Source organism: Oncorhynchus kisutch, unplaced genomic scaffold, assembly GCF_002021735.2.
Source record: "Oncorhynchus kisutch isolate 150728-3 unplaced genomic scaffold, Okis_V2 scaffold3931, whole genome shotgun sequence".
NCBI classification, from domain to species: Eukaryota; Metazoa; Chordata; class Actinopteri; order Salmoniformes; family Salmonidae; genus Oncorhynchus; species Oncorhynchus kisutch.
The window spans coordinates 236,969-264,589 of NW_022265876.1; the positions used below are offsets into that span (position 1 = coordinate 236,969).

Here is a 27,621-nt window from a genome sequence, read left to right on the forward strand (position 1 = left end):
GCTGATGGAATTAGGTTTTCACTCAAAATCTCACGATACATGGCCCCATTCATTCTTTCCTTTACACGGATCAGTCGTCCTGGTCCCTTTGCAGAAAAACAGCTCCAAAGCATGATGTTTCCATCCCCATGCTTCACAGTAGGTATGGTGTTCTTTGGATGCAACTCAGCATTCTTTGTCTTCCAAACACGACGAGTTGAGTTTTTACCAAAAATTTATATTTTGGTTTCATCTGACCATATGACATTCTCCCAATCTTCTTCTGGATCATCCAAATGCTCTCTAGCAAACTTCAGACGGGCCTGGACATGTACTGGCTTAAGCAGGGGGACACGTCTGGCACTGCAGGATTTGAGTCCCTGGCGGCGTAGTGTGTTACTGATGGTAGGCTTTGTTACTTTGGTCCCAGCTCTCTGCAGGTCATTCACTAGGTCCCCCAGTGTGGTTCTGGGATTTTTGCTCACCGTTCTTGTGATCATTTTGACCCCACGGGGTGAAATCTTGCGTGGAGCCCCAGATCGAGCGAGATTATCAGTGGTCTTGTATTTCCTAATAATTGCTCTCACAGTTGATTTCTTTAAACCAAGCTGCTTACCTATTGCAGATTCAGTCTTCCCAGCCTGGCGCAGGTCTACAATTTTGTTCCTGGTGTCCTTTGACAGCTCTTTGGTCTTGGCCATTGTGGAGTTTGGAGTGTGACTGTTTGAGGTTGTGGACAGGTGTCTTTTATACTGATAACAAGTTCAAACAGGTGCCATTAATACAGGTAACGAGTGGAGGACAGAGGAGCCTCTTAAAGAAGAAGTTACAGGTCTGTGAGAGCCAGAAATCTTGCTTGTTTGTAGGTGACCAAATACTTATTTTCCACCATCATTTGCAAATAAATTCATAAAAAATCCTACAATGTGATTTTCTGGATTTTTTTCCCCTAATTTTGTCTGTCATAGTTGAAGTGTGCCTATGATGAAAATTACAGGCCTCTCATCTTTTTAAGTGGGAGAACTTGCACAATTGGTGGGTGACTAAATACTTTTTTGCCCCACTGTAAGTGTATCAGGGTTGACAGACAGTAACATAAGTGTCTCTGGATAAGAGAGTCTGCTAAATGACTCAGTACTGTAAGTGGCTCTGGATAAGAGAGTCTGCTAAATGACTCACTATTGTAGTGTCTCTGGATCAGAGTGTCTGCTAAATGACTCAGTACTGTAGTGTCTCTGGATAAGAGCATTTGCTAAATGACTCAATCAAATCAAATCAAGTTTATTTATATAGCCCTTCGTACATCAGCTGATATCTCAAAGTGCTATACAGAAACCCAGCCTAAAACCCCAAACAGCAAGCAATGCAGGTGTAGAAGCACGGTGGCTAGGAAAAACTCCCTAGAAAGGCCAATACCTAGGAAGAAACCTAGAGAGGAACCAGGCTATGTGGGGTGGCCAGTCCTCTTCTGGCTGTGCCGGGTGGAGATTATAACAGAACATGGCCAAGATGTTCAAAAATGACCAGCATGGTCGAATAATAATAAGGCAGAACAGTTGAAACTGGAGCAGCAGCACAGTCAGGTGGAAGTTGAAACTGGAGCAGCAGCATGGCCAGGTGGACTGGGGACAGCAAGGAGTCATCATGTCAGGTAGTCCTGGGGCATGGTCCTAGGGCTCAGGTCAGTTGAAACTGGAACAGCAGCATGGCCAGGTGGACTGGGGTCAGCAAGGAGTCATCATGTCAGGTAAACACTATGTAAATGTACATAGTGTAGGTCTACCCCTCAGAAGGGGTGAGACAGTTGAAGTAAGCTCATTGGGCATTTCAGAGTTATATTCTCCAAGAACCAAAGCCTAGGCTCTATCATTCATTTAAAAGTAAAACAATGCATGTAACCAATCGCAGATGGCCCCTTTATAAATGAACACAGTACTGAACAACATATTCAAGTGTAGAACTTCAGTAGAATGCCCCTTTAAAAAACACACAGCCTAGTTCAACAACGGCATAGTTTGTGTCCCCTGTTTTTAAGACAGTACTCACTGGTGTTAATCTGATATTCAGTCTCCTCCTCCTCTTCCTCTTCCCAAAACATCTTTCTCCTCTTTCATTGAGATAACATGTTGGAGTAAAAGAGGCTCTTCCTCTTCTTTCACTACATTCTCTTCTTCTTTCAATGTGACAGCCTCCTCTTCCTCCTTTTTAATTCTGAAAGCTTCTACCTCCTCCTCTTCCACTGTGACAGCCTCCTCTTCCTCCTTTTTCATTCTGAAAGCTTCTACCTCCTCTTCTTCCACTGTGACAGCCTCCTCGTCCTCCTGTTTTACTCGGAAAACTTCTTCCTCTCCTTTCACTGAAATATCCCACTGCTCTTCTTTCACGACAATGTTCAGCCCCAGTGCTTCTTTCTCCGTCCGTCCAGCAGACCTCCTCTACTTTAGCGAGATGGGAGTAGCTTAGTGAGCTCATGGTGATGTTAGCTAACTAGCTAGCATTTGCCTAGTGCTAGACTCAGTATCAATTGAACACATTTGCAAAATGTAATTTAACAAGTAAATTACGTTTAACTTAACCAGTAGATACGTAAACATAATTATGTTCAAAACACTAAGCTTAATTTACACAAGATTGGTCTAAAGAGCTTCAATGTTTCGGTTTTATTTTTCCTATCAAGCTACGGAGGTGGTTGAATCAGAAGCCTGTTGACGCTGTTGAAGAAGCCTCCCGTCCACTAGATTATACGCAATAGGCACATCGCCACCTGCTGACTGGAGTGGGTAACGCAGATTGGAAAAAATATGTATGGCATTGTTTAATCTGGCAAACAATGTCATAAGGAGTCATTTAAAAACAACCAGATGTTATGTTTTCTCGTACTTCTTACAGCCAATACTTTTATCCAAGGCTGGCCTGCCCATTATGCAGGATTAGGTGACAGATTGAAGAGGGCGGCATTTTCCCGAGCTAAATTGACCAAGACGCACCGCCAACAACACCTGCACAAAAACAATGAAAGCTTCTCTCACCGAGGGGCAGATGGGCTTTTTAGGTGTTGTTGCCACCACATGAAGCAATGCTCACTTTGCCAAAGTTTGTGTCACGTGTTTATGTTTTTTTGGTCTGATTTGTTTAGAACCCACTGCCCCACGTCAGCGTTAAATTCGCATGAGTGATTTGTATTTTCCTTCAATCTTCTGAAGAGGAAACGGCCCCGTCTGTGTGTGCGCGTTTATCTACCACCGTGTGTAGCTGTTAGCAATGATGCTAATTACAACCATCTTCTGGTGGAAAGGCTTCTAAAAAACCTTGTGAATTAAATGTTAACTACAAACTACAAAATGTTAACTACAAAGTAGTCTATGCCTACCTGGCAGAATGATATCATGAATATTAGCATCAATCCAGTTGTGATTTGTTCAGCAGACTCTGCAATCACATGTGTGCTCCAGAGACACCACTAACCAAGCAAGGCTCTTGCCGGTGCCACTTGAATTAAAGGTTATCTACACACAAAAATACAATTTTCAGATTTTCCTCAGACTTCAAACGTGTTCTCCTGATGTGGTTTAAGTATTGTTGTTTTTCTGTTAAGTGTGATTTTGAGATAGCGAAAAACAGGGACAAATCAGAAACCTCCAAAAAAACAACAACATGTAAATACGAAATTAGGCAAAACAATTCAAATCAGATTTGATAGGGTCCTAAATATTCTATACATTTTCTCTCATTACTGTATTATCTCGGTATAGTGTAGAGTAACAGCTGTTTCCTGAAGTGACCTTTAACCTCCCTGCTCCTCAATACTTCTTCCACTGGATCAAAGCTTCAGCCAAGTAGGATACATGATAGTGGCAACACAATGGAGTTGGGTTGGATATAGTCATGGTAGGTTACATGATAGTGACAACACATGGATATAGTCATGGTAGGATACATGATAGTGACAACACATGGAGTTGGGTTGGATATAGTCATGGTAGGATACATGATAGTGACAACACATGGAGTAGGGTTGGATATAGTCATGGTAGGATACATGATAGTGGCAACACATGGAGTAGGGTTGATATAGTCATGGTAGGATACATGATAGAGACAACACATGGAGTAGGGTGGATATAGTCATGGTAGGATACATGATAGTGACAACACATGGAGTAGGGTTGGATATAGTCATGGTAGGATACATGATAGTGGCAACACATGGAGCTGGGTTGGATATAGTCATGGTAGGATACATGATAGTGGCAACACATGGATATAGTCATGGTAGAATACATGATAGAGACAACACATGGAGTAGTGGTTGATATAGTCATGGTAGGATACATGATAGTGGTAACACATGGAGTAGGGTTGGATATAGTCATGGTAGGATACATGATAGTGACAACACATGGAGTATGGTTGGATATAGTCATGGTAGGATACATGATAGTGACAACACATGGAGCTGGGTTGGATATAGTCATGGTAGGATACATGATAGTGGAAACACATGTAGTAGGGTTGATATAGTCATGGTAGGATACATGATAGAGACAACACATGGAGTAGGGTTGATATAGTCATGGTAGGATACATGATAGTGACAACACATGGAGTAGGGTTGGATATAGTCATGGTAGGATACATGATAGTGACAACAGATGGAGTTGGGTTGGATATAGTCATGGTAGGCTATAGTATTCAAGTTTAACTGCAATTGTGTTGGTCATTGTTTCTAAGTGCAGCAAAAAAGGTTCAACATAGTGGTTCTGAGAATATTGAAACATTGTGTCAACATAGTGGCTCTGAGAATATTGAAACATTGTGTCAACATAGTGGCTCTGAGAATATTGAAACATTTTGTCATAGTGGCTCTGAGAATATTGAAACATTGTGTCATAGTGGCTCTGAGAATATTGAAACATTGTGTCAACATAGTGGTTCTGAGAATATTGAAGCATTGTGTCAACATAGTGGTTCTGAGGATATTGAAGCATTGTATCAACATATTGGTTCTGAGAATATTGAAGCATTGTATCAACATAGTGGTTCTGAGAATATTGAAACATTGTATCAACATAGTGGTTCTGAGAATATTGAAGCATTGTATCATAGTGGTTCTGAGAATATTGAAACATTGTGTCATAGTTGCTCTGAGAATATTGAAACATTGTATCAACTTAGTGGTTCTGAGAATATTGAAACATTGTGTCATAGTGGTTCTGAGAATATTGAAACATTGTGTCATAGTGGTTCTGAGAATATTGAAACATTGTATCAACATAGTGGCTCTGAGAATATTGAAGCATTGTGTCATAGTGGTTCTGAGAATATTGAAACATTGTGTCAACATAGTGGTTCTGAGAATATTGAAACATTGTGTCAACATAGTGGTTCTGAGAATATTGAAGCATTGTGTCAACATAGTGGTTCTGAGAATATTGAAACATTGTGTCAACATAGTGGTTCTGAGAATATTGAAACATTGTATCAATATATTGGTTCTGAGAATATTGAAACATTTTGTCATAGTGGCTCTGAGAATATTGAAACATTGTGTCATAGTGGTTCTGAGAATATTGAAACATTGTGTCATAGTGGCTCTGAGAATATTGAAACATTGTGTCAACATAGTGGTTCTGAGAATATTGAAGCATTGTATCAACATAGTGGTTCTGAGAATATTGAAACATTGTATCAACATATTGGTTTGAGAATATTGAAGCATTGTATCAACATAGTGGTTCTGAGAATATTGAAACATTGTATCAACATAGTGGTTCTGAGAATATTGAAACATTTTGTCATAGTGGCTCTGAGAATATTGAAACATTGTATCAACATAGTGGTTCTGAGAATATTGAAGCATTGTATCATAGTGGTTCTGAGAATATTGAAACATTGTGTCATAGTTGCTCTGAGAATATTGAAACATTGTATCAACATAGTGGTTCTGAGAATATTGAAACATTGTGTCATAGTGGTTCTGAGAATATTGAAACATTGTGTCATAGTGGTTCTGAGAATATTGAAACATTGTGTCAACATAGTGGTTCTGAGAATATTGAAGCATTGTGTCAACATAGTGGTTCTGAGAATATTGAAACATTGTGTCAACATAGTGGTTCTGAGAATATTGAAACATTGTGTCAACATAGTGGCTCTGAGAATATTGAAGCATTGTGTCAACATTGTGTCAACATAGTGGTACTGAGAATATTGAAGCATTGTGTCAACATAGTGGTTCTGAGAATATTGAAACATTGTATCAACATAGTGGCTCTGAGAATATTGAAGCATTGTATCAACATAGTGGCTCTGACTAAGACATTTATTATGTCATGTGGCCAACCCACATAGCCTGGTTCCTCTCTAGGTTTCTTCCTAGGTTTTGGCCTTTCTAGGGAGTTTTTCCTAGCCACTTCTAAACCTGCATTGCTTGCTGTTTGGGGTTTTAGGCTGGGTTTCTGTACAGCACTTTGAGATATCAGCTGATGTACGAAGGGCAATATAAATACATTTGATTTGATTTTGATTTGAACTCTTTTGGCCTGAATACCAAAAGTCATGTCTGGAGGAAACCTGGCACCATCCCTACGGTGAAGCATGGTGGTGGCAGCATCATGTTGTGGGGATGTTTTTCAGCGGCAGGGACTGTGAGACTAGTCAGGATCGAGGCAAAGACGAACAGAGCAAAGTACAGAGATATCCTTAATGAAAACCTGCTGCAGGACCTCAGACTAGGACCTCAGACTGGGGCAAAGTTTCACCTTCCAGGACAATGACAGTAACCACACAGCCAAGAGAACGCAGGAGTGGCTTCGGGACAAGTCTCTGAATGTCCTTGAGTGGCCCAGCCAGAGCCCGGACTTGAACCCGATCAAACATCTCTGGAGAGCCGTGAAAATAGCTGTGCAGCAACGCAAGAGAGGATCTGCAGAGAAGAATGGGAGCTTTAATGCCAAGCTTTAACGTCATATCCAAGAAGATTCGAGGCTGTAATCGCTGCCAAAGATGCTTCGAAACAGCACTGAGTAAAGGGTCTGAATACTTACAATATCAGTCAAAAGTTTGGACACACTTACTCATTCTGAATATTTCAGTTGTTTATTTTTAATACATTTGCAAAAGCATTTTACAAAACCAGTTTTTGCGTTTGTCATTTTGAGGTATTGTGTGCAGATTGAGGGGGGAAAAACAATTTCATACATTTTAGAATAAGGCTGTAACGAAACAAAATGTGGGGAAAAGTCAAGGGGCTAACAATACATCATGTAGATGTATATAATGAACAGACTAGGTCTATACTGCTCCTACATGGTGTAACAATACATCATGTAGATGTATATAATGAACAGACTAGGTCTATACTGCTCCTACATGGTTTAACAATACATCATGTAGATGTATATAATGAACAGACTAGGTCTATACTGCTCCTACATGGTTTAACAATACATCATGTATATAATGAACAGACTAGGTCTATACTGCTCCTACATGGTGTAACAATACATCATGTAGATGTATATAATGAACAGACTAGGTCTATACTGCTCCTACATGGTGTAACAATACATCATGTAGATGTATATAATGAACAGACTAGGTCTATACTGCTCCTACATGGTGTAACAATACATCATGTAGATGTATATAATGAACAGACTAGGTCTATACTGCTCCTACATGGTGTAACAATACATCATGTATATAATGAACAGACTAGGTCTATACTGTTCCTACATGGTGTAACAATACATCATGTAGATGTATATAATGAACAGACAAGGTCTATACTGCTCCTACATGGTGTAACAATACATCATGTAGATGTATATAATGAACAGACTAGGTCTATACTGCTCCTACATGGTGTAACAATACATCATGTAGATGTATATAATGAACAGACTAGGTCTATACTGCTCCTACATAGTATAACAATACATCATGTAGATGTATATAATGAACAGACTAGGTCTATACTGCTCCTACATGGTTTAACAATACATCATGTATATAATGAACAGACTAGGTCTATACTGCTCCTACATGGTGTAACAATACATCATGTAGATGTATATAATGAACAGACTAGGTCTATACTGCTCCTACATGGTTTAACAATACATCATGTAGATGTATATAATGAACAGACTAGGTCTATACTGCTCCTACATGGTTTAACAATACATAGATACAGGTATATAAAATTAACATCCACACAGTAAAAAAAAAATATCAGTTTACTTTTATTCAGTTACATGTTGAAATAATCAAATCATTTTTACAAATCAGCACCTGTGTTTTATCTGATGGAACAGTACTGATGGACACCACATTGAGGTAGTAAATGTTTTATCATGTCAACAACTTATCAATGTTATCAGAACAACGTCATCTAATTATCACACAGCTTAATAATAACTACTACACAAATGAACTCAATGAAAAAACACAACGACTAAATTCAAGAGGTTAAGATCAGAATCAAGTAAAACACATGAATAAATAACTATATCCAAATCATATAATGGAACACTTAAGGGTTTATATTTATCAATAAAAATTCATAATGAAAATCAAATACAAAATCTATTCTAATTTTAGATGCAAACATGTTTTGAGAGATTTTTTTTTACTAAGAACAAAAGTAAGGCTATTTTTTTTCTTACAATTTTATTTAATGTGGCATAAACCAAAGCACAAAAAGTTTGTCAAAACTATAAGTCAGAACACAGCCTCTATTCTCTCATGTGATTTCATGTCCTCTGACTGGGAAAATGTCTTTCCACACTGAGAACACTGGAACGGATTCTATCCCGTGTGTGTTCCTTCATGCCTTTTCAGGTTCACTAACTGGGTAAAACTCTTTCCACATTGGGAGCATTGGAAAGGTTTCTCTCCTGTGTGTGTCATCTCATGCTTTTTCAGTGTCCCTAAAAAGGTAAAACTCTTTCCGCACAAGGAGCAGTGGAAAGGCTTCTCTCCTGTGTGTATTCTCTCATGCATTTTCAAGTTCCCTAACCAGGCAAAACTTTTTCCACACTGAGAGCATTGGAAAGGCTTATCTCCTGTGTGTGTCCGCTCATGTGATTTCAGGTCCCCTAGCTGGATAAATCTCTTTCCACAGTCTGAACAGTGGTATGGCTTCTCCCCTGTGTGTGTTCTCAAATGCATATTCAGATTCCCTAACCGGGTAAAACTCTTTCCACACTGAGAGCATTGGAAAGGCCTCTCTACAGTGTGTGTTCTCTCGTGTGATTTCAGGTCCCCTGATGAGAAAAATTTACTTTCACATTGGGAGCATTGATATGGCTTCTCTCCAGTGTGTGTTCTTTCATGCACTTTTAGATGCCCTGAGTGTCCAAAACCTTTTCCACACTGGGAGCAGTGATAAGGCTTATTTCCTGTGTGTGTCATCTCATGCATTTTCAGGTTCCCTAAATGGGTAAAACGTTTTCCACAGAAGGAGCAATGGAAAGGCTTCTCTCCTGTGTGTGTCATCTCATGCGTTTTCAAGTTCCCTAAACGGGTAAAACTTTTTCCACAATGAGAGCATTGGAATGGTTGTTCACCTGTGTGTATTCTCTTGTGTTTTTTCAGATGTGATGACTGCATAAATCTCTTTCCACATTGAGAGCATTGGAAAGGCCTATCTACTAAATGTGTTCTCTCATGTTTTCTCAGGTCCCCTGGTGAGAAAAAACCCTTTTGACACTGGGAGCATTGATACGGCTTCTCTCCAGTGTGTGTTCTTTCATGCACTTTTAAATGCCCTGAGTATCTAAAACCCTTTCCACACTGAGAGCATTGATACGGCTTCTCTCCTGTGTGTATTCTTTCATGCTCTTTCAGATGCGACGACTGGATAAATCTCTTTCCACACTGAGCGCATTGGAAAGGCCTCTCTAAAGACTGTGTGTGTGTTCTCTCATGGGACTTCAGGTCCCCTGGTGAGAAACATTTCTTTTCACACTGGGAGCATTGATATGGCTTCTCTCCAGTGTGTCTTCTTTCATGCACCTTTAGATGCCCTGACTGTCCAAAACCCTTTCCACACTGGGAGCAGTGATAAGGCTTCTCCCCTGTATGTGTTTTCATATGTTCTTTCAGGTGCCCTAACCGGATAAATCTCTTCCCACACTGGGAGCAGTGGTGTGCTCTTGCTGGTTTGGATGTCTCTGGGTCAGGTTCTTCTGAAGGACTCGTCCCGCTTTCAGAATGAGAGTCTGTTCTCTCTCCTGTCAAAGACAGAGTATTTGGTTAAACAGAGAGACCTGAATGAAACCTGCACATGGTAAAACTGTCTACCTATGAGGTTTAATCTAGACTAGATCCCTCGATAAAAGAGCAATGGATAAATAGACTAGTCAGTATAGGATACATGTAATAGACTAGTCAGTATAGGATACATGTAATAGACTAGTCAGTATAGGACACATGTAATAGACTAGTCAGTATAGGATACATGTAATAGACTAGTCAGTATAGGATACATGTATTAGACCTAATAGATAAATAGACTAGTCAGTATAGGATACATGTAATAGACTAGTCAGTATAGGATACATGTATTAGACCTAATGGATAAATAGACTAGTCAGTATAGGATACATGCAATAGACTAGTCAGTATAGGATACATGCAATAGACTAGTCAGTATAGGATACATGTAATAGACTAGTCAGTATAGGATACATGTAATAGACTAGTCAGTATAGGATACATGTAATAGACTAGTCAGTATAGGATACATGTAATAGACTAGTCAGTATAGAACACATGTAATAGACTAGATTAGGTCTCTCTGTATAGAATACATTGTTGTTATTTGTCAGGCTACTAGATCTAAAGGGGAAATCTGCAGTTCAACATCCTGCCACAGTTTTGGTATAAAGCTGAGGGATGGGGGTTAGAGAAACATAACCACTCAAATGCATTGACAGCGCTATGGATGCAAAATTATAGTTGTAACCATGTTGAGCGAATAAGTCTTTGTTTACAATTAGGCCTACATTGTTTACAAATTATGTCTTTGTTTACAATTAGGCCGACATTGTTTACAAATAATGTCTTTGGTTACAATTGGTCCTACATTGTTTACAAATAATGTCTTTGTTTACAATTAGGCCTACATGGTTTACAAATAATGTCTTTGTTTACAATTAGACCTACATTGTTTACAAATAATGTCTTTGTTTACAATTAGGCCTACATTGTTTACAAATAATGGAGGAAAAACAAGCTCAGGGTAAAAGTGTAACTATTAATCACACTTCTAACTTTGGATGCAAATAAATAACTACAAATTATTAACATTTTCTGCTATTTTCCTGTTTCAACCAGTTCATGTGGTGGTTGTATCCGTACCAGTTTTAAATTATATTTCCTGTTTCAACCAGTTCATGTGGTGGTTGTATCCGTACCAGTTTTATATTCTATTTCCTGTTTCAACCAGTTAATGTGGTGGTTGTATCCGTACCAGTTTTAAATTCTATTTCCTGTTTCAACCAGTTCATGTGGTGGTTGTATCCAGTTCATGTGGTGGTTGTATCCAGTTCATGTGGTGGTTGTATCCAGTTCATGTGGTGGTTGTATCCAGTTCATGTGGTGGTTGTATCCAGTTCATGTGGTGGTTGTATCCAGTTCATGTGGTGGTTGTATCCAGTTCATGTGGTGGTTGTATCCAGTTCATGTGGTGGTTGTATCCAGTTCATGTGGTGGTTGTATCCAGTTCATGTGGTGGTTGTATCCAGTTAATGTGGTGGTTGTACCCAGTTCATGTGGTGGTTGTATCCAGTAGTTCATGTGGTGGTTGTATCCAGTAGTTCATGTGGTGGTTGTATCCAGTAGTTCATGTGGTGGTTGTATCCAGTAGTTCATGTGGTGGTTGTATCCAGTAGTTCATGTGGTGGTTGTATCCAGTAGTTCATGTGGTGGTTGTATCCAGTTCATGTGGTGGTTGTATCCAGTTCATGTGGTGGTTGTATCCAGTTCATGTGGTGGTTGTATCCAGTTCATGTGGTGGTTGTATCCAGTTCATGTGGTGGTTGTATCCAGTTCATGTGGTGGTTGTATCCAGTTCATGTGGTGGTTGTATCCAGTTCATGTGGTGGTTGTATCGTATCCAGTTCATGTGGTGGTTGTATCCAGTTCATGTGGTGGTTGTATCCAGTTCATGTGGTGGTTGTATCCAGTTCATGTGGTGGTTGTATCCAGTTCATGTGGTGGTTGTATCCAGTTCATGTGGTGGTTGTATCCAGTTCATGTGGTGGTTGTATCCAGTTCATGTGGTGGTTGTTCCAGTTCATGTGGTGGTTGTATCCAGTTCATGTGGTGGTTGTACCCAGTTCATGTGGTGGTTGTATCCAGTAGTTCATGTGGTGGTTGTATCCAGTTCATGTGGTGGTTGTATCCAGTTCATGTGGTGGTTGTATCCAGTTCATGTGGTGGTTGTATCCAGTTCATGTGGTGGTTGTATCCAGTTCATGTGGTGGTTGTATCCAGTTCATGTGGTGGTTGTATCCAGTTCATGTGGTGGTTGTACCCAGTTCATGTGGTGGTTGTATCCAGTAGTTAATGTGGTGGTTGTATCCAGTTCATGTGGTGGTTGTATCCAGTTCATGTGGTGGTTGTATCCAGTTCATGTGGTGGTTGTATCCAGTTCATGTGGTGGTTGTATCCAGTTCATGTGGTGGTTGTATCCAGTTCATGTGGTGGTTGTATCCAGTTCATGTGGTGGTTGTATCCAGTTCATGTGGTGGTTGTATCCAGTTCATGTGGTGGTTGTATCCAGTTCATGTGGTGGTTGTATCCAGTTCATGTGGTGGTTGTATCCAGTTCATGTGGTGGTTGTATCCAGTTCATGTGGTGGTTGTATCCAGTTCATGTGGTGGTTGTATCCAGTTCATGTGGTGGTTGTATCCAGTTCATGTGGTGGTTGTATCCAGTTCATGTGGTGGTTGTATCCAGTTCATGTGGTGGTTGTATCCAGTTCATGTGGTGGTTGTATCCAGTTCATGTGGTGGTTGTATCCAGTTCATGTGGTGGTTGTATCCAGTTCATGTGGTGGCTGTATCCAGTTCATGTGGTGGTTGTATCCAGTTCATGTGGTGGTTGTATCCAGTTCATGTGGTGGTTGTATCCAGTTCATGTGGTGGCTGTATCCAGTTCATGTGGTGGTTGTATCCAGTTCATGTGGTGGTTGTATCCAGTTCATGTGGTGGTTGTATCCAGTTCATGTGGTGGTTGTATCCAGTTCATGTGGTGGTTGTATCCAGTTAATGTGGTGGTTGTATCCAGTTCATGTGGTGGTTGTATCCAGTTCATGTGGTGGCTGTATCCAGTTCATGTGGTGGCTGTATCCAGTTCATGTGGTGGTTGTATCCAGTTCATGTGGTGGTTGTATCCAGTTCATGTGGTGGTTGTACCCAGTTCATGTGGTGGTTGTATCCAGTTCATGTGGTGGTTGTATCCAGTTCATGTGGTGGTTGTATCCAGTTCATGTGGTGGTTGTATCCAGTTCATGTGGTGGTTGTATCCAGTTCATGTGGTGGTTGTATCCAGTTCATGTGGTGGTTGTATCCAGTTCATGTGGTGGTTGTATCCAGTTCATGTGGTGGTTGTATCCAGTTCATGTGGTGGTTGTATCCAGTTCATGTGGTGGTTGTATCTGTACCCGTTTTAAATTCTAAGCCAATCAGATGCTTTATTATTTAGTTATTGACAGTTGTGTAAGTTTCCACTCGTTGACAATTTCAAAAGCTGAAAAAAGAAAAACTTGTGTTGAGGTCTTGACTCTAAAGATAAACACATTTTCCCAATATTTTTAAGTACCTTGTGAGAAGTGATAATACTTCATGTAAAAACGAAGATGTGACTGTGTTGATAATAGATCTACTTCCTTCCCCTTTCACTTGAGTAATGACTATTTCCTGCTAATTAAACAGATGGGATTTTCACGCTAACAGCCGTACCACATGTCAGTCATTACAGTAGCAACATAACTTGGTGAACCACAACAAGATAATAGATCTACTTCCTTCCCCTTCCATTTTTTGTTTGTGGTAATGCTGAGAAAGATTTAGCCTTGCTTGGACCAATTCATTTCCACATTTACAATAATGATACATTTTCGCTCTTCTCACTAACAGCTAAATGATTGCATCTTGTTATTGTATTGCACACAAATTGTCTATGGGATTGAGGTCGGGGCTTTGTGATGGCCACTCCAATACCTTGACTTTGTCGTCCTTAAGCCATTTTGCCACAACTTTGGAATTACGCTTGTGGTGATTGTCCATTTGGAAGACCCAAGCTTTAACTTCCTGACCGAAGTCTTGAGATGTTGCTTCAATATATCCATAGAATTTTCTTTCCTCATGATGCCATCTATTTTGTGAAGTGCACCAGGCCCTCCTGCAGCAAAGCACCCCTTCGGCTTGCAAGCCTCCCCATTTTTAATCCAAACATAACAATGGTCATTATGGCCAAACAGTTGGTATTTTTATTTCATCAGACCAGGGGACATCTCTCCAAAAAGTACAATCTTTGTCCCCATGTGCAGTTGCAAACCGTAGTCTGGCATTTTTTATGGCGGTTTTGGAGCAGTGGCTTCTTCCTTGCTGAGCGGTCTTTCAGGTTATGTCGATATAGGACTTGTTTTACTGTGGATATAGATACTTTTGTACCTGTTTCCTCCAGCATCTTCACAATGTCCTTTGCTGTTGTTCTGGGATTGATTTGCACTTCTCGCACCAAAGTACGTTCATCTCTAGGACACAGAACGTGTCTCCTTCCTGAGCAGTATGACGGCTGTGTGGTCCCATGGTGTTTATACTTGCGTACTATTGTTTGTACAGATGAACGTGGTACCTTCAGGCATTTGGAAATTGCTCCCAAGGATGAACCAGACCTGTGGAGGTCTACAATTTATATTTCTGAGGTCTTGGATGATTTCTTTTGATTTTCCCACGATGTCAAGCAAAGAGGCACTGAGTTTGAAGGTAGGCCTTGAAATACATCCACAGGTACACCTCCAATTGACTCAAATTATCAGAAGCTCAGAAGCTTCTAAATCCATGGCATAATTTTCCAAGCTGTTTAAAGGCACAGTCAACTTAGTGTATGTAAACTTCTTACCCACTGGAATTGTGATACAGTGAATTATAAATGAGAGGTTTATCACCAGACACAGACTGAGAAGGACGTGGAGGTTTATCACCAGGCACGGACTGAGAAGGACGAGGAGGTTTATCACCAGGTACGGACTGAGAAGGACGAGGAGATTTATCACCAGGCACGGACTGAGAAGGACGAGGAGGTTTATCACCAGGTACGGACTGAGAAGGACGAGGAGGTTTATCACCAGGCACGGACTGAGAAGGACGAGGAGGTTTATCACCAGGTACGGACTGAGAAGGACGAGGAGGTTTTTCACCAGGCACGGACTGAGAAGGATGTGGAGGTTTATCACCAGACACGGACTGAGAAGGACGTGGAGGTTTTTCACCAGGCACGGACTGAGAAGGATGTGGAGGTTTATCACCAGGCACGGACTGAGAAGGACGAGGAGGTTTTTTACCAGGTACGGACTGAGAAGGACGAGGAGGTTTTTCACCAGGTACGGACTGAGAAGGACGAGGAGGTTTTTTACCAGGTACGGACTGAGAAGGACGAGGAGGTTTTTCACCAGGTACGGACTGAGAAGGACGAGGAGGTTTTTCACCAGGTACGGACTGAGAAGGACGTGGAGGTTTTTCACCAGGCACGGACTGAGAAGGATGTGGAGGTTTATCACCAGGCACGGACTGAGAAGGACGAGGAGGTTTTTTACCAGGTACGGACTGAGAAGGACGAGGAGGTTTTTCACCAGGCACGGACTGAGAAGGACGAGGAGGTTTTTCACCAGGCACGGACTGAGAAGGACGAGGAGGTTTTTCACCAGGCACGGACTGAGAAGGACGAGGAGGTTTTTCACCAGGCACGGACTGAGAAGGACGAGGAGGTTTTTCACCAGGTAAAAATGACTGTCAGCTGTTAATTTTTATAACACTGCACTAATCCATGACATTTTCTCCCCAGTAAAGTGTAACCTGTGTGTTTGCTTGTTTACGTCTCTGTATCCTGTTCCCTTTAACTCTGCTCCTGTTCTCCAGGACCTAGGGGGTTCTGCCCAACACCCAGACGTGGATCCACCTGTTGTCCTCCATTACCTGTTCTCCAGGACCTAGTGGGTTCTGCCCAACACCCAGACGTGGATCCACCTGCTGTCCTCCATTACCTGTTCTCCAGGACCTAGGGGGTTCTGCCCAACACCCAGACGTGGATCCACCTGCTGTCCTCCATTACCTGTTCTCCAGGACCTAGTGGGTTCTGCCCAACACCCAGATGTGGATCCACCTGCTGTCCTCCATTACCTGTTCTCCAGAACCTAGGGGGTTCTGCCCAACACCCAGATGTGGATCCACCTGCTGTCCTCCATTACCTGTTCTCCAGGACCTAGGGGGTTCTGCCCAACACCCAGACGTGGATCCACCTGCTGTCCTCCATTACCTGTTCTCCAGGACCTAGGGGGTTCTGCCCAACACCCAGACGTGGATCCACCTGCTGTTCTCCATTACCAACCATTACCTCCAACTTTTCATTACATCATCTACAGTTACTGTTGATGTCATTATCTGCTGAGAAGGTTTTCTTGCTGTATCATACTGGCCACATACTATGAGAGATACACAGATGAACTAAAAACTATTAGCACCGCAAACACTCAGAACAAAAGAGAGAGCAGCAATGTCTGGACTTTGTTGTCTCCTTCTTCAAGTCCCCCTTTCTGAGAACAAGTGACAGGCAGAATTCCACACTCCAGAAATCAGTATTTTAGTCTATGATTGCCATGTGAGTGCACAACAAAAATCTGTAAAATCTGTTAAAAAAATACACCTGTAAAAATACATCTGTAAAAATACATCTGTAAAAATACATCTGTAAAAATACATCTGTAAAAAATACATCTGTAAGAATAAATTAATGACACGAATAATACCGAAGTTTATGTATTCAGATCTTAAATAATGTCAGGTTGGTTTTCACAGCTGTTCCACAAGGTGTTCATTACTGCTCTAAGGTGTCCTGACTAGGTGTTCATTACTGCTCTAAGGTGTCCTGACTAGGTGTTCATTACTGTAAGCTCTAAGGTGTCCTGACTAGGTGTTCATTACTGCTCTAAGGTGTCCTGACTAGGTGTTCATTACTGCTCTAAGGTGTCCTGACTAGGTGTTCATTACTGCTCTAAGGTGTCCTGACTAGGTGTTCATTACTGCTCTAAGGTGTCCTGACTAGGTGTTCATTACTGCTCTAAGGTGTCCTGACTAGGTGTTCATTACTGCTCTAAGGTGTCCTGACTAGGTGTTCATTACTGCTCTAAGGAGTCCTGACTAGGTGTTCATTACTGCTCTAAGGTGTCCTGACTAGGTGTTCATTACTGCTCTAAGGTGTCCTGACTAGGTGTTCATTACTGCTCTAAGGTGTCCTGACTAGGTGTTCATTACTGCTCTAAGGTGTCCTGACTAGGTGTTCATTACTGCTCTAAGGTGTCCTGACTAGGTGTTCATTACTGCTCTAAGGTGTCCTGACTAGGTGTTCATTACTGCTCTAAGATGTCCTGACTAGGTGTTCATTACTGCTCTAAGGTGTCCTGACTAGGTGTTCATTACTGCTCTAAGGTGTCCTGACTAGGTGTTCATTACTGCTCTAAGGTGTCCTGACTAGGTGTTCATTACTGTAAGCTCTAAGGTGTCCTGACAAGGTGTTCATTACTGCTCTAAGGTGTCCTGACTAGGTGTTCATTACTGCTCTAAGGTGTCCTGACTAGGTGTTCATTACTGCTCTAAGGTGTCCTGACTAGGTGTTCATTACTGCTCTAAGGTGTCCTGACTAGGTGTTCATTACTGCTCTAAGGAGTCCTGACTAGGTGTTCATTACTGCTCTAAGGTGCCCTGACTAGGTGTTCATTACTGCTCTAAGGTATCCTGACTAGGTGTTCATACCTGCTCTAAGGTGTCCTGACTAGGTGTTCATTACTGTAAGCTCTAAGGTGTCCTGACTAGGTGTTCATTACTGCTCTAAGGTGTCCTGACTAGGTGTTCATTACTGCTCTAAGGTGTCCTGACTAGGTGTTCATTACTGCTCTAAGGTGTCCTGACTAGGTGTTCATTGCTGCTCTAAGGTGTCCTGACTAGGTGTTCATTACTGCTCTAAGGAGTCCTGACTAGGTGTTCATTACTGCTCTAAGGTGTCCTGACTAGGTGTTCATTACTGCTCTAAGGTATCCTGACTAGGTGTTCATACCTGCTCTAAGGTGTCCTGACTAGGTGTTCATTACTGCTCTAAGGTGTCCTGACTAGGTGTTCATACCTGCTCTAAGGTGTCCTGACTAGGTGTTCATTGCTGCTCTAAGGTGTCCTGACTAGGTGTTCATTACTGCTCTAAGGTGTCCTGACTAGGTGTTCATTACTGCTCTAAGGTGTCCTGACTAGGTGTTCATTACTGCTCTAAGGTGTCCTGACTAGGTGTTCATTACTGCTCTAAGGTGTCCTGACTAGGTGTTCATTACTGCTCTAAGGTGTCCTGACTAGGTGTTCATTACTGCTCTAAGGTGTCCTGACTAGGTGTTCATTACTGCTCTAAGGTGTCCTGACTAGGTGTTCATTACTGCTCTAAGGTGTCCTGACTAGGTGTTCATTACTGCTCTAAGGTGTCCTGACTAGGTGTTCATTACTGCTCTAAGGTGTCCTGACTAGGTGTTCATTACTGCTATAAGGTGTCCTGACTAGGTGTTCATTACTGCTCTAAGGTGTCCTGACTAGGTGTTCATTACTGCTCTAAGGTGTCCTGACTAGGTGTTCATTACTAAGGTGTCCTGACTAGGTGTTCATTACTGCTCTAAGGTGTCCTGACTAGGTGTTCATTACTGCTCTAAGGTATCCTGAATAGGTGTTCATACCTGCTCTAAGGTGTCCTGACTAGGTGTTCATTACTGTAAGCTCTAAGGTGTCCTGACTAGGTGTTCATACCTGCTCTAAGGTGTCCTGACTAGGTGTTCATTGCTGCTCTAAGGTGTCCTGACTAGATGTTCATTACTGCTCTAAGGTGTCCTGACTAGGTGTTCATTACTGCTCTAAGGTGTCCTGACTAGGTGTTCATTACTGCTCTAAGGTGTCCTGACTAGGTGTTCATTACTGCTCTAAGGTGTCCTGACTAGGTGTTCATTACTTCTCTAAGGTATCCTGACTAGGTGTTCATTACTGCTCTAAGGTATCCTGACTAGGTGTTCATTACTGCTCTAAGGTGTCCTGACTAGGTGTTCATTACTGCTCTAAGGTGTCCTGACTAGGTGTTCATTACTGCTCTAAGGTGTCCTGACTAGGTGTTCATTACTGCTCTAAGGTGTCCTGACTAGGTGTTCATTACTGCTCTAAGGTGTCCTGACTAGGTGTTCATTACTGCTCTAAGGTGTCCTGACTAGGTGTTCATTACTGCTCTAAGGTATCCTGACTAGGTGTTCATTACTGCTCTAAGGTGTCCTGACTAGGTGTTCATTACTGCTCTAAGGTGTCCTGACTAGGTGTTCATTACTGCTCTAAGGTGTCCTGACTAGGTGTTCATTACTGCTCTAAGGTGTCCTGACTAGATGTTCATTACTGCTCTAAGGTGTCCTGACTAGGTGTTCATTACTGCTCTAAGGTATCCTGACTAGGTGTTCATTACTGCTCTAAGGTGTCCTGACTAGGTGTTCATTACTGCTCTAAGGTGTCCTGACTAGGTGTTCATTACTGCTCTAAGGTGTCCTGACTAGGTGTTCATTACTGCTCTAAGGTGTCCTGACTAGGTGTTCATTACTGCTCTAAGGTATCCTGACTAGGTGTTCATTACTGCTCTAAGGTGTCCTGACTAGGTGTTCATTACTGCTCTAAGGTGTCCTGACTAGGTGTTCATTACTGCTCTAAGGTGTCCTGACTAGGTGTTCATTACTGCTCTAGGGTGTCCTGACTAGGTGTTCATTACTGCTCTAAGGTGTCCTGACTAGGTGTTCATTACTGCTCTAAGGTATCCTGACTAGGTGTTCATTACTGCTCTAAGGTATCCTGACTAGGTGTTCATTACTGCTCTAAGGTATCCTGACTAGGTGTTCATTACTGCTCTAAGGTATCCTGACTAGGTGTTCATTACTGCTCTAAGGTGTCCTGACTAGGTGTTCATTACTGCTCTAAGGTGTCCTGACTAGGTGTTCATTACTGCTCTAAGGTGTCCTGACTAGGTGTTCATTACTGCTCTAAGGTGTCCTGACTAGGTGTTCATTACTGTAAGCTCTAAGGTGTCCTGACTAGGTGTTCATTACTGCTCTAAGGTATCCTGACTAGGTGTTCATTACTGTAAGCTCTAAGGTGTCCTGACTAGTCCAGGGACCTACAACAGAGACGTATCTGAGCTATGCGAGATCGTAATAGACTATTGTAATGATATTATTTCAGTGTAGATGAGGGAAGGGCAGGTTAAATTAAAAACATCACAGCCAGACAAGCCAGTGTGTGAATTAAATTGATTTGCATATGAATGGAGTGGAAATTAGCTGACTTCCTGGTCTGTAAGGTAAGTGACTTTAATGTGTCAAGCAGATGACTCCTCATCCTCTCTCTCCTCATCCTCTCTCTCCTCATCCTCTCTCTCCTCATCATCTTTCTCCTCACCCCCTCTCTCCTCATCCTCTCTCTCCTCATCCTCTCTCTCCTCTCCCTGACTTCCTGGTCTGTAAGGTAAGTGACTTTAATGTGTCAAGCAGATGACTCCTCATCCTCTCTCTCCTCATCCTCTCTCTCCTCATCATCTCTTTCCTCACCCCCTCTCTCCTCATCCTCTCTCTCCTCATCCTCTCTCTCCTCTCCCTGACTTCCTGGTCTGTAAGGTAAGTTACTTTAATGTGTCAAGCAGATGACTCCTCATCCTCTCTCTCCTCATCCTCTCTCTCCTCATCCCCTCTTCCTTTCTCTCCTCTCCCGGACATCCTGGTCTGTAAGGTAAGTGACTTTAATGTGTCAAGCAGATGACTCCTCATCCCCTCTCTCCTCATCCTCTCTCTCATCTCCCTGACTTCCTGGTCTGTAAGGTAAGTGACTTTAATGTGTCAAGCAGATGACTCCTCATCCCCTCTCCCTCTCTCTCCTCATCCCCTCTCTCCTCACCCTCTCTGTCCTCATCCTCTCTCTCCTCCTCTCTCTCCTCATCCTCTCTCTCCTCTCCCTGACTTCCTGGTCTGTAAGGTAAGTGACTTTAATGTGTCAAGCAGATGACTCCTCATCCTCTCTCTCCTCATCCCCTCTCTCCTCATCCTCTCTCTCCTCATCCTCTCTCTCCTCATCCTCTCTCTCCTCATCCTCTCTCTCCTCATCCTCTCTCTCCTCATCCTCTCTCTCCTCATCCCCTCTCGCCTCATCCTCTCTCTCCTCATCCTCTCTCTCCTCATCCCCTCTCTCCTCATCCCCTCTCTCCTCACCCCCTCTCTCCTCATCCTTTCTCTCCTCTTCCTGACTTCCTGGTCTGTAAGGTAAGTAACTTTAATGTGTCAAGCAGATGACACATTCTCTTAGCCATTTACGAAACATAGCAACGTTAAGACATGGACTTCATGTTAAAATGTTAACAACGTGCCCAAAAAATTGTTTCAATTAATGTTTTCATTTTATTAGCTAAACTAAACTTGTTTAAAAACAGCAACATTGTTGTGGAAATCAGCCTTGTTAGCATAGCAATGATGAAAATAACGTAATTTAGGCTGCAATGATCTCCAAGATTCTAATCATTACGTCATCACACCGTTGATATGGCAACGGACACTAATAGTTTATCGAATCCCATTGTGACGTAGAGGGGGACGCTATTTGGCCGGGGGACATTATTTGGCACGACAGGCCCTTAGGTTTATTACTGCTGATTGTTCTAGAACTCACCATTGGGCCCTTAGGTTTATTACTGCTGATGGTTCTAGAACTCACCATTGGGCCCTTAGGTTTATTACTGCTGATGGTTCTAGAACTCACCATTGGGCCCTTAGGTTTATTACTGCTGATGGTTCCAGAACTCACCATTGGGCCCTTAGGTTTATTACTGCTGATGGTTCTAGATCTCACCCTTGTGTTTCGTATCAAAAAGTGGGTTGGGCCTCTTTGTATGCAAAGAGCATTTTCTTGTGTTTATCTACAAAGCACTCATGTAGAAACTTCCTATGTATCTGTCATCATGAATCCGGTGGCCGGTGTGGTGGTTCTTATCCACAGAGGGCCTGTGTGTTGGTCCTTATCCACAGAGGGCCGGTGTGGTGGTCCTTATCCACAGAGGGCCAGTGCGGTAGTAGATTTTTGTTCTAACCAATCAGTAACAACGAATCAAGTCTTGATTGAAGTCTATGATTGGTTTATAAGTTGAATCGGGTGTGTACTGGTTGTTCTCTGCGGATGTGATTGGACACCCCTTGTGATGAGTGCTACTTCCATGACGAATAGTAATAAATGATTTCAGTAACTTCAGGGGCGGTGATTATCATTCAAGATCACATAACAAAATGTCTGTTTTTAACAATTGGAATAAAAAAAAATTGGATTATATTTTAAAATGTATTATTTAATGGGTATGGCTATTAAACCCAGTCTGGACATTTCACATATTTTATTTATAAAACTAAACACGAATGATTCATCTTTAATTTTAGCTCGACTTTCTTTCAGGAACATTAGGGCTGTATACGTTAGAAATATCTACATTTAGATTTGTGTGGGCTTAATGTACAACTTAACCTATATTATTGGTTCTGATGGGAACTGTGACAGTTGAACTAAAGCTTGTGGGGCATTTATAAATGAGGCTATATTTAAACAACAAGGCCCTGGGGGGTGTGGCCAATATTCCACGGCTATGGGCTGTTCTTAAGCACGACACAACGCAGAGTGCCTGGATATAGCCCTTACCCGTGGAATGTTGGCCATATACCACAAACACCCGAGTTGCCTTATTGTTATTATAAACTGGTTACCAACATAATTAGAGCAGTAAAATGTATGTTTTGTCATACCCATGGTATACCACGGCTTTCAGCGAATCAGCATTCAGGGCTCCAACCACCCAGTTTATAATCTCCAAGAAAGAATGGCTAGGCCTATATATCACTAATTTAAACGTTTTTAAAACCGCAAGGACCAATCGCAGAATCCTTCAGTAAAGAACAACATTCATATGTAGAACATCAATAGAATGCCCCTTAAAAACAACACAGTTCAACAACTGCAGAGTTCATGCCCCCTGTTTTTAAGACAATACTCACTGGTGTTAATCAGATCTTCTGTCTCCTCCTCCCCTCCTCCTTCTTCCTCCTCCTCCTCATCATTATCATCCTCTTTCGCTCCCAAAACGTCTTCCTTCTCCTCTTTTATTGAGATAGCATACTCTTCCTCTTTCACTCCAAAATGTTCTCTCTCTTCTTTCAGTATAACATCCTCCTCCTCTTTTTTCAATGTGATATCTTCCTCTTCCTCCCTTTTCATTATCGAAGCTTCTACGACCTCTTCTTCCACTGTGACAGCCTCCTCTTCCTCCTTTTTAATTCTGAAAGCTTCTACCTCCTCCTCTTCCACTGTGACAGCCTCTATCCCCTCTTCCTCTTTCACTCCAAATCGTTCTTCCTCTTCTTTCACTGTAACATCCTCCTCCTCTTTTTTCAATGTGATAGCCTCCTCTTCCTCCTTTTTCATTCTGAAAGCTTCTACCTCCTCCTCTTCCACTATGACAGCCTCTATCCCCTCTTCTGGCCCAAAAGGTTCTTTCTCTTCTTCCACTGTGACAGCCTCCTCTTCCTCCTTTTTAATTCTGAAAGCTTCTACCTCCTCCTCTTCCACTATGACAGCCTCTATCCCCTCTTCTGGCCCAAAAGGTTCTTTCTCTTCTTCCACGGCAACATCCTCCTCTTCCTCCTTTTTAATTCTGAAAACGTCTTCATCTCCTTTCACTGTAACACCCTCATCTTCTTCTTTCACGACAATGTTCAGCCCCAGATCTTCGGTCTCCGTGCAACAAACCTCCTCTTCTTTAGCAGAGGGTGAATAATTTAATGAGTTCATGGTCGGAGATATTAGCTAGCTATTTAGCATTAGCGACTATCCTAGTGCTAGGCTCAGTATCAATCTTAACAGGTTTGCAAATGTATTGAGCAAATTAGGTCAAACTTAACCAGTAGATACGTAAAACAGACGTGTGTTTAAAACACTAAGATTAGTTAATGTTCACAAAAATGGCCTATGACCGTCAATGTTTCGGTTTATTGTTGGCTATCAAGCTACTGAGGTGGTTGAAAGAATAGCTTTGTTGACCGCTGCGAAGCAAGAAGACCTAAGTACGTCCGGGTCACAAGTTTTTGGAATCCTTTAGGATAAGAGTCCCATCCTGTTTACTTTGAAAATGAATAATTATGGCGAAAATTATGGAAAAGGTGCACAATTATGGATATATTTTGTACTATCTGTCATTAAAAGACTAATCAGTGTTGAGTTCGAGACCGACTCAAGACCGAGACTGGGAGGGGGGTGCGAGACAGAGTCAAGGCCGAGACTGGGAGGGGGGCGAGTGGTCCGAGACCGAATCGAGACCAGAAAAATGTGAGTCCAATTCAGGACCATGATTGTAATTTTGTCAAATCGCTACCATAATAAAGAGTTCAAAATGTTCAGTGTTTCTGTGTTCATATTTCAGAACAACATGAATTATTTAGACGTTCAGAATGTTGAAAAAATAATGCAAATAGAGCCGCTTTACAAATTATTACTAACTGAAACACAGTGGCGAACAATAAGGGCCTTTCCCGCTTTCAAAGAAAGGCTAAGGATTTATCAAATACAATTACAAATAATTATTATATTATTATTTTCAATGATGTTCTGATTCTTCAGTTTTTTGTTAAAAAGGAAAGCGTTAACACTGAAGAGAAAAAAATATCCAATCAGGATTTTCTTTGGTGGTCTCTGGGGAGATAAATCTAGCTAGCTAATTCAGCCATTGGCTAGGCCTTATTCAACATAATAACATGGTCTACAGTATCCTATCGGGACAGCTTATTCAACAGAATAACATGGCCTATATTACCCTATCAGGACAGAATAACATGGTCTATATTACCCTATCAGGACAGAATAACATGGTCTATATTACCCTATCAGGACAGCTTATTCAACAGAATAACATGGCCTATATTACCCTATCAGGACAGCTTATTCAACAGAATAACATGGCCTATATTACCCTATCAGGACAGCTTATTCAACAGAATAACATGGTCTATATTGACCTATCAGGACAGCTTATTCAACAGAATAACATGGCCTATATTACCCTATCAGGACAGAATAACATGGCCTATATTACCCTATCAGGACAGCTTATTCAACAGAATAACATGGTCTATATTGACCTATCAGGACAGCTTATTCAACAGAATAACATGGCCTATATTACCCTATCAGGACAGAATAACATGGTCTATATTGACCTATCGGGACAGAATAACATGGTCTATATTGACCTATCAGGACAGAATAACATGGTCTATATTGACCTATCAGGACAGTTATTCAATATAATAACATGGTCTATATTACCCTATCAGGACAGAATAACATGGTCTATATTACCCTATCAGGACAGAATAACATGGTCTATATTGACCTATCAGGACAGAATAACATGGTCTATATTGACCTATCAGGACAGCTTATTCAATATAATAACATGGTCTATATTACCCTATCAGGACAGAATAACATGGTCTATATTGACCTATCAGGACAGCTTATTCAATGTAATAACATGGTCTATATTACCCTATCAGGACAGAATAACATGGTCTATATTACCCTATCAGGACAGCTTATTCAACAGAATAACATGGTCTACAGCTGTGGTTCCCCAATTTTTTATAGTCCCGTACACCTTCAAACATTAAACCTCCAGCTCTAGTGTAACAGTATAACTTCAGTCCGTCGCCTCCCTCGCCCCAACCTGGGCTCGAACCAGGGACCCTCTGCACACATCAACAGTCACCCTCGAAGCATCGTTACCCATCGCTCCACAAAAGCCACGGCCCTTGCCGAGCAAGGGGAACCACTACTCGGGGTCTCAAAGCAAGTGACGTCATCGATTGAAACGCTATTTGCGCGCACCACCGCTAACTAGCTAGCCATTTCACATCGGTTACACTACCACCAGGGTCAGCGCACTCTCAAATCTTGTTTTTACCATCATAGTAAACCTGCCACACACACATTAGTTTTTGTCACAACCCGGCTCATGGGAAATGACAAAGAGCTCTTATAGGACCAGGGCACAAATAATAATATAATAATAATCAATAATTTTGCTCTTTATTTAACCATCTTACATCTAAAACCTTATTTGTTCATTGGAAATTGTGAATAACTCACCACAGGTTAATGAGAAGGGTGTGCTTGAAAGGATGCACATAACTCTGCAATGTTGGGTTGTATTGGAGAGAGTCCTAAAAAAAAATCCACATACAGTCTGTGCCTGTATTTAGTTTTCATGCTAGTGAGGGCCGAGAACCCACTCTCACATAGGTATGTGGTTGCAAAGGGTATCAGTGTCTTAACAGCGCGATTTGTCAAGGCAGGATACTCTGAGCGCAGCCCAATCCAGAAATCTGGCAGTGGCTTCTGATTTCAATTCAATTTTCACAGAACAGCTTGTTGCAATTTGGATGAGGCTCTCTTTGTTCAGATATCGGTAAGTGGACTGGAGGCACGGCATGAAAGGGATAACGAATCCAGTTGTTTGTGTCATCCGTTTCGGGAAAGTACCTGTGTAATTGCGCACCCAACTCACTCAGGTGCTTCGCTATATCACATCTGACATTTGTCCGTAAGCTTGAGTTCATTCACACACAAAAAAATCATACAACAATGGAACGATCTGTGTGTTGTCCTTGTTAGTGAAGACAGAGAAGAGCTCTAACATTTTAATCATAGCCTAAATTTTGTCCCGCACATTCAATATAGTTGCGGAGAGTCCCTGTAATCCTAGATTCAGATCATTCGGGCAAAAAAAAAAACATCACCCAGATAGGCCAGTCGTGTGAGAAACTCGTCATCATGCAAGGGGTCAGACAAGTGAAAATTATGGTCAGTAAAGAAAACTTTAAGCTCGTCTCTCAATTAAAAATAAAAAAACGTGTCATTTACTTTCCATCTTGATAACCACTTCTGTTGTTGTAAAAGCATTACATAGTGCAGAAAATACATGAGAGTTCAGGGGCCTTGCTTTAACAAAGTTAACCATTTTCACTGTAGTGTCCAAAACGTCTTTCAAGCTGTCAGGCATTCCCTTGACAGCAAGAGCCTCTCAGTGGATGCTGCAGTGTACCCAAGAGCCTCTCTGTGGATGCTGCAGTGGACCCAAGAGCCTCTCTGTGGATGCTGCAGTGGACCCAAGAGCCTCTCTGTGGATGCTGCAGTGGACCCAAGAGCCTCTCGGTGGATGCTGCAGTGGACCCAAGAGCCTCTCTGTGGATGCTGCAGTGGACCCAAGAGCCTCTCG

The 27,621-nt window shown here is 41.8% G+C and overlaps 1 pseudogene; it reads right to left on the bottom strand.

Annotated features, from left to right (window-relative positions):
* Positions 1 to 8,582: 8,582 nt before the first annotated feature.
* LOC109877538 (gastrula zinc finger protein XlCGF57.1-like) lies at positions 8,583 to 27,273 on the bottom strand (annotated as a pseudogene).
* Positions 27,274 to 27,621: the final 348 nt, after the last annotated feature.